At 44.9% G+C, this 14,935-nt stretch overlaps 1 protein-coding gene across 1 annotated transcript in view; it reads right to left on the bottom strand.

Annotated features, from left to right (window-relative positions):
* TANC1 (tetratricopeptide repeat, ankyrin repeat and coiled-coil containing 1) overlaps window positions 1-14,935 on the bottom strand; it is a 137,183-nt gene that overhangs the window by 110,545 nt on the left and 11,703 nt on the right. The gene's annotated exons all lie outside the window — the stretch shown is intronic.

Here is a 14,935-nt window from a genome sequence, read left to right as displayed (position 1 = left end):
AAATCCCAGCCTGTCATTAACTAGCTGCGTCACCTTCAGGCACAGCACTAAACTCTAAGTGGGGCTGGTACCCACACCTCAGGGTTAAAAATGTTTCTAAAGTGTCTAGTATGTGGTGAGCACCGAATAAACACTATTTCCACTCCCCATTCCCTTTCCTCTAAGTCAGCTTGACCAACGATGGACTAGGGGTCAAATCTGTCCCACTGCACATTTTTATAAGAAACACAGCCACAGACATTCACGCATGTACTATCCACAGCTGATGCACCACAACAGCAGAGCTGAGTAGTTACTACACAGACCATGTGGCCTTCAAAGCCTAAGCTATTTACTGCCTGGCTCGGGACGGCAGTTTGTTGACTCTAGTCTAAGGTCATCGATTACCTTATTTTCAATCGCTAACAAGCACTTTCCATCCCTTATCGTACTTGACCTTCACAGCATCCGGCACAGATGCCAGGTCTTGAAATCCTGCCTCCTCCCTTAAGCCCAGTGATCTGTGGAACATCCAAGATTCAAGATCCCCCAACCCAAACCTGCTGCCCCTACCTGACCAGCCTGTTCTGTATTCCACACTGTAGCCAACACCAGCACCTTCCTGTGACAGGACAGGACAACATCACCTGGGAATCCCAGAACCTGGGTTGCATTATACCTGTCAAAGCCTTAGTGTTCTTACCTAAAATATAATAATAATGACCACCTTGGAGACACCTGGTAACAACCACACAGGGGAAAGTGTAAAGCTACTAGCAATTTTTGGAATCTGGACCCATCTAGAAAACCAAGTGAGAGCCCTTAGTCAGCTTCCCAGCTGGGTGCAAAGAATGAGTTAAGAGTGTGGTGTGAGGAGAGGAGGACCCCCCAGCTGTCTGGTCTGCTGGGCAGTGCCTCCAGGGACGGTCCACTTACCCCGAGAGCTGGAACAATACTCCCTCTGTGTGCCATTTTGCACTTCTCTTCCTTCCCTGATTTTCATAAACCTATAGATTTTTTTTTCCCTAAAACTTAAACTGACCTCCAGCTCCCTCCATTCTCCTTTGTCACAGCCAGGGTATAAGCCACTTTACTTCATCTGAATCATTGCAAAAGAGTCCCAACCGGTCTCCTCGACTCCAAGATGGCCTGTATAGTTATTTCATCCCTCTGCCTAGAAAATGGTCCACCACCACTACTGCCAAAAGAATAGAATCCTTGCTGGCTCCCACTGTACTTCCATCATTCTCGCTGATGCCCACCTTGCCTCGTGAGCTCCAGCCACTGCAGTCACTCCCGGCCACTCCCTCATCCCGGTGCCCTCCAGACCTGTGAGGGGCTGCTCTTTCCCTATGGGACAGGCTTCCTGCGCAACCCAACCCAACCCTGGAAACACCTTTTGCCAGGTAACCCCTAACTCAATCTTCAGGGACCCCTCCAGTATCACATACTCCTGGGACCTTATCAGCTCCCCCAAAGAGAGGCCTGTTTCTTCTCTGAGATGTCACAACTTTGTAGACACCTCAGATGATGTCTTAACTGTTACATGTATCACTAAACCACGAGGTCTCCAAAGCTCAGGGCCAAGGACTTGTTTACCTTTGCATCTACCTCATGTCCAGCTAAGTGTCCAACATGCAGCTGATGCTCGATAACCTGCAGGCAACACATGTCTATGGAAGCTCAGTGAAAAAGCCTGAGGTCACTCAGAGTGCCTCTGAGGCCATTTGGGAAAATAAAGGGCACCACCAAAAACGGTCACATCCACCTGCACAGAATCTTATGATGAAAGGGGTCCCGGAAAACTCTCTTGCCAACTTAGCTGCCGTCAAGTCCAGGGGAGCCAGGGAGAAAGAGCACGAGAGAGCACCAGTCCGTAAAAAGGGACGATTTTTTTTTCCTTTTGTCTATTAATTTTTTTCCCAATTTTAATTAATTTATTTTTGTTACAGATGTTTCTCCTTCCTCCCCAGCCACCTTCCTCCTATCCCGCCTCCCCACGCCCCTACCACTGTTGTCTATGTCATTGGTTGTGCATACATGCATGTAAGTTCTTTGGTTCATCTCATCTATCCCCCCGCCCCCCGCTCCTCTGAGGTTTTCAGTCTGAACCATACTCAAAAAGGGATTATTTTTAAGACCAAAGGGCACACACACAAAGAATTTCCACTTTGAAAGAAAGAAACAAGGAAAATACACCACAAAAAATAATGAAAGGGAGGCAATGCAAACCAAAGGGTGATTTTCTTAAGCAGCCTGCTAGGATGTTTCTTTCTTGTTTCAGGGAACACATGTTAGACTGGACAGTCTTTATTTTATCCCTTCTGTGTATCAGGAAGAAATCTACACGCAACACAGTGAGCATAAGTCAAGGTGCCTCACGGGCATCAAGCTACAGTCAGAGTTTTCCTGTTTAAAAGGAGCTAGAATTCCTCAGCTGCTCATTAAAACACCACAAACTTAAGAAACATACAGAGTGAAAACTAGTGTTCAGTTGATATCAATTCCTCAGAAACTGTTGAGTGTGTACTTCCTCACCTGGCCCACTTCCTACTGGCTTAAGAGGGCTCAGGTGGCCACTCTGGGGCGTCTTTCTCAGCCAGACGCATCCAACCCTCACACCAGATAACACAGAGATGCTGGCCAGTTTCCTGCCCCTCCCCCAATCTTTGGCATGGTCTTGCTTCCTGGTGAATTGCTTCTCATCCTCCTCTAAACTCAGTTACTTGTGTTTCTCACTGGTAGATCTTTATCACTTTCAATAAGAGCTACAATCAAACCGAGAATAAATAAACAAGACATCTGGCCGGCGTGACACACACGACAGAAATGAAAACCAAAGAGACGGCGAACAAGATGCTGTCACAGAAGCTGTGGGTGGGTCAGCTAGTCCACAGCACCAGGCCCAGAACTCACGAACACAAATCCAAACATTAACAATTTAGTTTGAACAGTTTCCTCCACGCTGACTAACCCAAATCCAAGGGTCCCTGCGCCGGGGCGGCTGAGTGACATCAGCCAGCCAGAGAAAGACAGTACCATTTGATTTCCCACATATGTGGAATCTAATGACCAAAGTAAACAAACAAAATAAGAACAGACTCATAAATACAGAAAACAGACTGACAGCTGTCAGGTGGGAGGGCTAGGTGAAAAAGGTGAGGGGGTTAAGCAAAAAAACAAAAACAAAAACCTTGAAAGACTCAGACAACAGTATGGTGATGACCAGAGAGGAAGGGGGTAGAGGGAGGTAGAAGGTAAAAGGGGTCAATGGTGACAGAAAGAGACTTGACTTGGGATGGGGAACACACAATATACAGATGATGTATGATAGGATTGTACACCTGAACCTATATAACTGTATTAACCAATGTCACCTCCAATAAATTCGATTTTAAAAAAGAGGATGAAGTATGAGAGAGGCCAGCGAAGCAGGGGAGGGACAGATCACCCGACCTCACAAGCTGGGGCGGCAGCAGCATCTCCTGAGTGTGTTTTAGGAACCAGGCATTTTAGAACATTCTCTCTATGTGCTCAAAGACCTGAATGGTAGATTATTTATTCTCATTTTCAGATGAGGAAAGCAAGAATCAGAGAGGTTGTCAAGTAACTCCCAAAGACACAGGGCTACTAAGAACAAGGGCTGGACACTTGAACCCAGGTCTGTGTATCTTTTAGGGCCAGAAACTCCCATGACACTACATAGCTCGGGTGGAATGTCTCCACTTAGAAGGCAGAGAGGGAAGAGAGTTCAAGCTTACCTGATACAGAGAGATCTGCTCAAACCTCACACTTCTAAAAAAATCACACTCTGATCATCTTTTCAATATACAAACTTAAATTTTAATGCATTATATGAGTACATATATAACTTCATCCAAAAAAAATGTTTTATAATCCTCACCCAAGGATATATTTCTCATTGATTCTAAAAAGAGAAGAGGGAGAGGAAGAAGGAACAAAAGGGAGGAGAGAGAGAGAGAGAGAAAGAAAGAGAACAACAGGCTTCCTCCTGCACATGCCCAGGCCAGGGATCTAACCAAAACCTGGGCATATGCCCTGACCAGGAATCGAACCCACGAGCCTTTGGTGCACGGGACGACACTCCAACCAACTGAGCCACACCCACCCAGGCTCGTTCAAATTTTAGAGTACCCACATCTAGCTCTATTAGGAACTCTGTAACTGAAAAAAAAGTAAAACATTGTATAAAAGTAAAGTGTTTTCAATGCAGGCTCTCTCTCTTGAATTTTTGCTCAAGAGCTTGTAGTCCACAATCATTTTTTGATCGACAGAGAAGCCTGTATGCCTCAGTCCAATATCTCTAATTTCCAAATCAAATATGAATACTAGACTCTAGGAAGTGTTCAACTGGCCAATGTTTCCTTTTGAGTACTGAAGACCCTCACCATCCAGGGTCCTTTGAACACATCAAAGTGCCCACGACAGACGTGTCAGGAATACTTCTTCATTCTCAAAGGACTCTTCTGTCCAGTGTTGCATGAGTTACAGCCTTGCTGTATTTGACTGCACGTGCTCTACAAGATGAGACGATTCTAAAGGGTGCGAGACACGTGTGCGTGGCTCCCTCCACCGGTCTCGGCCCCCCTGCCCCTCACGTAATGGGATGCTGGTGTCTAAGGTACATATTCCTGGCACGATGCAGACCTAAGCACAGGCAATCTCCTTCCTGTGGTGCGCGTTCAAATGAACAGCCATCTGTGTTCACGGCAGAAGAAAAACAGCTGGGCCTCCCGGAGACAGGGTGTCTGCCTATGGCATTCATGGGCAATGTCAGGGGTGTTCAAGGGTAACCTGACACAAGGGTCTCTGCCTTACCTGCTGACTTCCTCACTCACCTGCGGAAGGCACAACTGTAGTCTCAGCGCAGTCTCAGGCGGTAAAACTGCTCGCCTTCCACGGGAGTGTGTCCCTCACTGCCTGGTGGGCAGACAGGGCCATTCTGGGGCACGCACTCTGGCCAGCTTCAGGAAGCACCGGCTCTCATTTCCACACAGAGCTCCTGGGAGCTCCACAAGTTGCTGAGGCCGGGCACCCCCCGGTACCCCACCTTTTCACTTTCCACCTGAATTTCTTCTCTCTGCTGAGAACGGCCGTTCCTTACATTTTTACACCTGCGTCACTGGGTCTAAGAGCTTCCCTCACAGGGCAGCTTTACAGACGTACGATTCTCATCACGAATCACGTGCAAACCGAAGGAAGACGAGTAAGCCGAGGAGTTGGTGGCAGAGCTGGAGGAGCACCGGGCGCCGTCGGCCAGGGCATGCGTGCTGCTCTCGCGTCCTGTTCACCGGGAACAGAGCCAGCTGCATGTCAAGAAGGCACATGCTTGCCAGGGAATAACAGACTGAGGGCGAGAGCCACTGGAGGGCATCCGCCTGAGGACAAGGTCTCGAGGGGACAGAGACTGTGGGAAATCATGCTCGGCCCCCCAGACAGATGGAGGAAGCTGAAGAGGGGCTCCCAGGCAGAGGGGTCCACTGCAAGAGCAGCCACCCCAGAAGAAGCTGCGGATCAGGCCCTGCACTTCACAGTCTACGCTTCATTTGAACCTCACTTACCCTGTAAGAGAAGCACTGTCATGCCCCCCATTTCCCAGATGAGGGAACATCTGTTACAATGCCCAAACCCCGAACACTGACAGCACCGAGCGCGGGGGAGGGTGTGGAGCGGTGGGGGCTCTCAGGGGTGCTGCGGGGATGTGAACGGCACAGCCACTCTGGAAGACAGTGTGCAGTTCCTTACAAACGGAACACGCGATCCTGCGATCGTGCTCCCTGGCGTCTACCCAAAGGCACTGAAAACGTTATGTCCACACGCAGGCTTGCGCCAGGTGTTGGTAGCGGCCTTGTTCAAAACTGCCAAAACCTGGAAGCAACCATGATGTCCCTTCAGTAGGTCAATGAATAAAAATAAAAATACCCTAGTACAGTCAGACAGTTGGAATATTATCCAGTGCTAAAAATAAATGAGCTAACAAGCCATGAAAAGACATGAAGGAACTTTTAATGCCTATTACTAGTGAAAGAAACCAATTACGCAATATTCTGGAAAAGGCAAAACTGGAAGCGGGAAAAAGATCAGTGGCTGCCAGGGGTTCGAGGTGGGGTGGAGAGAGAGAAATAGGGGAAGCATAGAGGATTTGGGGGCAGTGAAAATACTCACTGTGTGATACTACAGTGATAGACACTTGTCATTATACATTTGTCCAAACTCACAGAATGTCCAACCTAAACAGTGAACCCTACGGTAAACTATGGATGCTTTGGGTGACAATGACGTGTCAATGCAGGTGCACTGATTTAACAAATGCACCACTCTGGTGGGATGTTGATAATGGGGAGGCTGTACACGTGTGGGGGCTGAGGGTATACCGGAAATCTCTGTACCTTCCACTCCATTTCGCTGTGAACCTAAAACTGCTCTAAAAAATAAAATCTATTTTTAAAAAACCGAATTCGTTATTGGCCAGTTAGGACCTCTGACCAATAAAAGAGGACTCTGTTGGTAACAGAAGTGACAAGAAAGCCACACGGTTAGTTAGTTATTCTACTGAGGCCCTTCAAGGAAAGCTCACCAGTTTCAATGCTCCAGGTCCCACGAAAAGACGATTTTCCCGAGGGTCCCATTTCCCTCCGGTAAGGCACCCTGGTTCTTACTGGCTCTCCCCTAGATCACTGTCCGGGGCTCACTGTGCTTTCCCACTCCGGCTTCGCACACCCTGCCCCCCAGCCTGGAACACGGCCAGCCACTCCTGCCGACACACGCAGACTTGTTTCACGACAAGTGCGAGGATTCGCGCTGGAACGCCAGTCTTTCCTTCTGTCTCTTTCTACTTTACACTAGTGTTCATTAATGTTCGGTACAGATGCAAACGCTTCCGCAGGCTTCTGCTTCTCTCTGAGTCAGAAATGACCCAAACGAAGATTCCCAATGCCACTGCCCCTGCCCCCAACCATGTTTCTGAGATTAAAAACTCTCATTTCTAAGCATGGGGTTGGGTCTGTTCCAGCCGCCATCTGACCCCGCCACAGGTGCAGCTGACACCGCCGGAGCATGAAACCCACAGGATGAAGCCCCCACCCCCGTCGTCATGAGCTTCGTGGTGGGAAACAGGCAGCAGAAATGCCAAAGCCTGGGAAAGTGGGACAGTGACAGGAGCGCAGAGAAGCAGGGCTGAGGAGGCTGCTGGCAAGGCCAGCGTGAAACCTCCTCCTCTTTGAGAGCTCACTGCCTGATGAGAAGCCAAGCCCTGAGAGAGAGGTAGGGCTTGAATTAAAGTATCAGTTCTCACTAGATAAGGGGGAGGTATGTTCTTAGCTTTATAAATGTAGGATAGCATTACATTTAAATTGCTGCGTCCTTTAGTATTTTCAACCAATCACATGGAGCTGAGGAAAGCCGGCCACTAAAATCGTATTCATTTAAAAAGGCAGATACCTATTCAGTGAAGGAAGTGATTAGACTGATTAGACCCTGTGTTCCAGGCTCCAAGGGGAAACAAGAAAGAGACCCACACAAAAGCAAGGAGCTCACAGGATGTTGGGGCAGATGGAGGACTCACAGGGGTCTGGAGTCAGAAGTGGTTTCCCACGTGGGGCAAAGGAGAGACACAGAGGAAGGCTGGATGCAGCAGAGATGCAGGCCACGCCTGGACACCTCGGACAGGGCAAGTGCTGGCCGAGGCCACAGGGAAGAGAATACGCAAAGGAGCAGGCGGAACGACAGGGCTGGTTTAGGGCACAGCAATGTCTCAGTCAATCCAAGACTGCTCAAGGGAAAAAGAATGATCTTTTCCATACCTGCCGCTGGAACAACTGGATAGCCACATGCAAAAGAATGAAGTTGGCGCCAACCTCACACCACACACACAAAATAAACCCACAAAGAGATGACAGACATAAATGCAAGAGTTAAAACTGTAAAAGTACTAGGAGAAAACAAAGGCATAAGTCTCTGTGACCACGGATTAGGCCATGGTTTCTTAGATATGACATCAAAGGACAGCAAAAAATAATAAATTGGACTACATCAAAAGAAAAAAACTTTTGTGCATGAAACAATAGAATCAAGAATATGAAAAAGAAAACCCATAGAGAAGAAAACATCTGCATATTGCATAACTTGTATCTAGACTATAATAAGAATTCTTACATCTGAATGTTAAAACTACAACGAGAGAGCAGTTCACATGCCTGTAATCAAACAGACAGGCCATTATACATGCAAGGGTATGGAGATCTTGGAAACCTCATACTCTGGTGGTGGGAATACAACATGGTGCAGTTACTCTACAAAACAATTTGGCAGTACTTCAAAAGGTTAAACGGAGTTACCATATGATCTCACAATTCCACTGCTAGGTTCTACCCAAGAAAAAAAAGAATAGATATATCCACACAAAAACAATACATACATAAAGGTTCACAGCAGCATTATTCATAATAGATGAAAGTGGAAACAACCCATATGTCCATACACTGAAGAATGGAATTTTAAAGTGACGTATGTACATAGAATAAAATATATGGTAACAAAATGCAGTGAAGTAGTGATATATGCTACAACATGGATGAACCTAGAAGACACTGTAACCTGCAAGAAGCCAGTCACAAAAGACTACATATTATATGATCTATTTCTATGAAATGCCCAGAACAGACAACTGTAGAGACAGAAAGTAGATTAGTGGTTGCTTGAGGCTGAGGGAATAGGGGATGGGAGAGGGGAATGAGGGGGTGTAGGAAAGAATGTGAGCGCTAATGAGAATTCATTTTAAGGGAGATAAGACTGTTCTGAAATTAGATTGTGTCAATGGCTGCACAACCCTGTAAAAATGCTAAAAAACAAAAACCACTAAACGGTAAACTTTGAGTGAATTATATGGTATGTAAAATATCTCAATACAGCTGTTTTTAAAAAATGTAATAGGATAAATCACAATGGAAAAATGTTTCAATTTAAATTGAGAAAACAAAAAACTTCTGTGAGTCATAAAACACTATAAACTTAATTAAGTGGAAAATGATGAACCGGGAAAAAATTTTAATAACCAACATGACTGACAGCCTTATCCAAACAGCATGAAAGCTGGGATAACTCAGTAAGAAACACACAGCAGAACACAGGACAACGATCACAAAAAATTCCCCAAAGAAAAAGGAGCGAATGACCAATAAGTATATAAACATTTGTTCTCGACATTAACAAGTTTTCACCCAGTAATCCTACTTTCATAGTCTATTCCAGCTATTTTCAACCAGTGTGCTACAAGTATTTTTAAAACATGTAATACTTGACTTTTTAGTTAGGGGAACTAACCTCTTTTCATTTAGACTGTCAAATAAAGAAATGATGACAGCCAATATAATAATAGCCATCTGGTGTGAATGAATAAAAATTATACCTATTTGTTTTTTGTCAAGTAGGCAAAAAATATTTTTTTGGTGCGCTGCAGAATTGTAGTAATTAGTTTACGTGTGCCAAGAGATGAAAAAGGTTGAAAATTGCTGGTCTAGTCAATGAAAATATGAGAGATGCCTTCAAATTAATATCCAAGAATCTTCTTCTGCTATTCTTTATTTAGCAGAAAACTGGGAATCTCTTACTTGTCCAATGCTTAGGGAATGGGCAAATGCATCCCTGTGTTTATGTACTAGAGAAATAAGGCAGGAAAGACATTCAACCAAGTGTCAAAAGTAGCTGTTTTCTGGGGGTATGGAGAGAACCAAGATTTACTGTCTCTTTATTTTGTATATTTTTGAAATATATGTTCCTCCTCAAATATCATTTCTAAAATGTAGAAAATAAAGACAACAAATACCTATGTATTTACCATCATTGTAGAGGAATTAGGAGATAATCACAATTCTTTATCAAGGATTCTTAGATTTTGCTACATGTCAGAATCATCTGGGAAGTTTTTAAAAAATCCCAATGCTCAGGCCATACCATTTGCATTAAATCAGAATCTCTGACGGTAGGACCCAGCACCAGTATTCTTTAAACTTCTGGGGTGGTTTCAAGGAGTAGCCAAGCTGTATATGGGTAGAGCAGGACTCAGGGGCAGGGGAGGAAAGGGCATTCAAAAGCCCTTAGGTTCACAGTGGAGCAAACACACGCACACGGTTCCAGGTGTGAACGCAGAACAGAAGGTGTGTGGGTCTGGGTCTCGGCTGCTGGAGCAGCCAGCACAGGCAGGGCCATGTACTCCTTGGAGGAGGCCATCATGTGACAAGTCTCCAGGAGAAAACAAAGAATGCTGTCCTATTCACCACAGCAGGAGGAACTGACCTTGCTGAAGGTCAGATCCCTGACTGTGGCCCTGACCACTCAGAGGTGAAGGCAGGGCCCTGAACTAGCTACATGGACTGTGCATTTCCTGTGTTAGTCTCCACCTCCCCAAAAAGGAGCCTCACAGATGCACATGTGCACAACCCTTAGCCTATGACCTTCCCATGTACATGCAGCCTGAATGCAAAGCCATGTCATTAACAGCTCATGTGCCAACAATGGACAGAGAGAACAGTGCAGACTGGCACAGGGCAATGTGAAGGAGATGGGGGTGGGGCGGAGCAAGGGGGAGCTGGGCTTAGGCCAAGCTCCACCAATAATTTGTACACTGGGGCAAGTTCTGCCAAGATGAGCAGTCTTTGGTTCCGAATCTGCAAACAGGCCTGGCTGGATGTGCTCTAGAGACCACTTGTCTGTGGGCCTCCATGATCCTTGCCACTAAACAGACTGTGTGGGGTTGCCGCTAAAACTGGAAGCCAACTGAGTGTTGTTCTGACCATGAACTTGATCTGACCCAGCTGTGACAATTCCCCTGAAAGTATCGTGGAAAGAGAGAAAACGGGACTTGTCTGAGACATGCAGACAGAAGAGAAGTTCAAACGAGGAAGTTTCCAGAATGACTTCCCTCAGCCTCCTCTTCCTAATTCTTAGGCATCCACAACTCAGCCCCACAAGCACCTACCAGCTCCATCTATTTCAGATGTTCCTTGAAGAGGTTCACTTCAAAAAGAAGCCTCTCAAAGAATGCTAGAGGGCATGAAAAATCAATACCACTTTTCTGGAAAATGACTAGACAGTATGTATCAAGAATCTTTAAAAATGCAGTCCACTTAGTTCAATAATTCCACTTCTGGGAACCTGCCACTTTTGAGATACCAACTGTGTATTAAAAATTACTGAACAGCCCAGCTGGTGTGGCTCAATGGTTAAGCATCGACCCATGCACCAAGAGGTCACTGGTTCAATTCCCAGAGGTCACCAGTTCGATTCCACATGCCCAGGTTGTGGACCAAATCCCCAGTGGGGGTCATGCAGGAGGCGGCCGATCCCTGTTCTCTCTCATCGATGTTTCTCTCTCTCCCTCCCTCCCCCTTTCTCTCTCTCTCTCTAAAGCAATAAAGAAAAATATATATATTAAAAAATATTAAAAATAAAATAAAAATTACTGGACAAAAATACTCACATCTGGGGTTTGGGAGATCAGTTGCACAACAACATAAATGTACTTAACACTACTGGACTGTGCATGAAAATCAGTTAAAAATCAATTATGAAATATTGAAACAATGGACATTAACTACCAAGTTCTTCAAGCAAACTAGAAATTACTCATGATATAATATTAAATGAAAAAAGACAGAGCACATGCAGTCTCAGGTTTAGGTGGAGTAGATTTAAAAAATAAACAACTAGAAAAATCAAAACACTAAGAGTATTTCTGCCTCTCTGCTGAGCCTTCCAAACACTCTTGTGGGGTGAGGGAGGGTGGGGCTAGCAGACATTAAGTCATGGTCCAAGAATCAAAGGGCAGAATGACTTCCACTTTACAGCCTGTCAGCTTTGAGGTTTTTCCCTTAAAGAAACAGACAGCCAGAGGAGTTTTCACAACTGCTATGTCAGCTCTGTCAACAGAGACAGACCTAGCACTAGAAGCAGCAAAGGTGTAAACAGCCAGTGGGACCCAGTTGCCCCACACAAGCAAGGATAAGAGACGCAGTATCACCTACTGGTCACCATCTACTGGTCCCAGCCACCACAGTGTTGTAAGAGGTTGCTTCTCATTTGTGCAGGACTTTCTGATTGTTTTATAATGGGCCTAAAGTAACCTGGGAAACGTAATCCAAACATAAAGTAACTAATGATATTACTAATAAACAAACCGCAGTAAATGGGCTTTGGTCTTTTCTGGAAGACAAGAGGCTACATTACAAATATTAATGGATTCTTAATCCAAAAAGTCTTGCACTAGCCACAGAATTACTGTCATGGACACTGGTGCTTGTTCTTATTCCCAGAAAATGTATTTTCTATTTAGAAAACACAGATTTGAAATACTCAGAAAACTATCTTTCAACTGGCAGTAAAAAAATATAAACAAATGGAGCAAGCTAGTAGGAGACTAAAATACAGGGTCATAGCACTGCAAGGTTAGTGAAAATTGTCTCTGGCCCAGAGTTCCCATGGCCCAGGAGCTAACCACCAATTGTAGCAATATACAAATTTTCATTAATACAGGCTGTGTGAGTGCCTATTACAGGGGTTTATAGTATTTGACCTTAGCTAGAATAATAGTTTTGGTCCTCGACAGTTTCTTGATTAGCATCAATTAGTGAAGAGTTTCTATTCAAACAAGTAAAACAGGTTTGGGGTTTTGTTGTTGTTGTTTGGTGTTTTTTTTAAGCACCTTCTTAAAAGAGAGAAAGGGGTCTTGTCTTAAAAATGAGAACATGCCCTGGCCAGTCTGGCTCAGCGGTTAGAGCATCGGCCTGCAGTCCAGAGAGACCCGGTTCGGTTCCCGCTAAGGGCACGTACCTCGGTTGCAGTTTGTCCCCGGCCCTGGTTGGGTCGTGCAGGTGGCAACCACTCGATGTGTCCCTTTCACGTCGATGTTTTTCTCTCTCTTCCTCTCCCTCCCACTCTATCTGAACAAAAAACAAAAAAATGTCCTTGGGTGAGGATAAAAAAAAAAATTAGAACAAAAATCATCAAGGTAATTTCAGAGCGGGGTCTGAAAGATGACAAGATCCCACTGGGGTGGGGGGGCTTCATTGCTATGGGCGCTGAGCGCAGAGCACACCATATTTACTGTATCACTGGCAACAACTGTGCTCCCGTTCTAAAATAGATGGCTATTTTTAAATCCAGTGCACGTTCACAACCATATGTCGGCTATTTTTGCAGGCAGGTAGAACATTAGGGCTCTGGATAGTTTTCCGACAATATGGCTTAAACAGAAATACGTGTGTGTTAGACACTGGGGAAAATGCTATTTATGTGTCTGATGTATTGTGAGTCACTGCCATTTTTAAGCAAGCTTCTCTGCCCTTACCTTTCTTTTTCAAATTAAAATCATGAGGAAAATAAAGCCGAAGTTCCACTGTGAGACACTAATTTGCTACGAAGATGTGGGCATGACACCAGCACTGATCTGCTAGAGAAGAACCGGCTTCGTGCATTTAATTACCATTTGGGCCCTGAACAGTGACTATAAAGAATATTTTCTTCAATCCATTAAAAGGTTGAATGGTGTAGAAGTAGTTCCTTCTATGCATAAGGCCTTGCAAAAGTAAGAAGATTTCTGGAGAAGTAAACTTTGATCCTTTGGAGAAAAACAAACTCTAGGCTGTTTTTTCAAAACCAAAGATTTGTAATTTGGTTTTTTCAAAACCAAAGACACAGGAGCAAGGTCTTGTCTGGGACATCCCTGCGGGTATGCCTGTAGCCTCTGAGACCCTTCTGGAGAGCCACACTTCCCAGGCTTGTAATGCCACACACTGCCGCTAACATGCCACTAAAATGCCGCTGAATAACCAAATAAATAACTATGTGAGGTGACGGATGTATTAACTAACCATAGTGTAATCATTTTCCAATATACACAGATACAAAATTATGGATATGTGTGTCAATTGTATCTCAACAAATCTGGAAAAAAAAAACAAATTAAAAAAGAAGATTGAGCCCTGGCCGGTTTGGCTCAGCGGTTGGAGCGTCGGCCTGCGGTACAGAGAGACCCGGGTTCGGTTTCCGCTAAGGGCATGTACCTCGGTTGCAGTTTGTCCCCGGCCCTGGTTGGTTGTGCGGGTGGCAGCCACTCGATGTGTCCCTTCACATCGATGTTTCTCTCTCTCTCTCTCCCTCTCTCCCTCCCGTTCTATCTGAACAAAAAATGGAAAAATGTCCTCGGGTGAGGATAAGAAAAAAAAAAAAAGAAGAAGAAGATTGAAGTCCTACTAAAACAAACTGAATTTGTTATTCCTAATGACATTATATCTGAAATGCAGCAATCTCTCTCAAGTGTGTGCCTGTCCCAAGACTCAAGCAACAAGTCACCTGCGGTAGCACAGAACCCAGGAGAGAAAACTGTCCTAATGATCCCATTTCTGCATTTGGTCTTGACCTTCAACTGAGGTCCCCTAGGAATCCAGATGGGTTTGGATTCTCTCGATCATCTATTTTACATAGAGGAAGTACACTTAGAGAAGACACCGTGCCTATCCTCAACCACCAGACATGGGAAGCACATAAAAACACTACTTCAAGGAAAAAGGACAAATGGCGTGGCTGATAAAAGATCAAGTAAAATGCTGCGCCCAACTTAGAGAAAGGGAGCCATTCCAATGGGGTAGCCGGTAAGAAAGGCAGTGTGGAAAGTAGGATTTAAAAGAAGAGAAGAAATCTGATAGGGGTATGACAGTAGAGGCAGAGAAGGAAGAAAGGACATTCCAGGAATTTCCCCAAATACTGATAAACAGGCCAAATTCCCTGGCACAGGAAATTGCTTCATGCCGAAAAGGCTTCCAAGCTCCAGATAATGACTGGATTGTAAACAATGCTGTCTGAAATAAGAAAGTTCTAGAACAATAAAATATTTTGGACACTCACCAATTCATAGCACTATTTCTAGCAGTTAAAGCCTTAA

Source organism: Molossus molossus, unplaced genomic scaffold, assembly GCF_014108415.1.
Source record: "Molossus molossus isolate mMolMol1 unplaced genomic scaffold, mMolMol1.p scaffold_m16_p_11, whole genome shotgun sequence".
Taxonomy (NCBI): Eukaryota; Metazoa; Chordata; class Mammalia; order Chiroptera; family Molossidae; genus Molossus; species Molossus molossus.
This window is presented reverse-complemented; position numbering and strand designations above follow the sequence as displayed.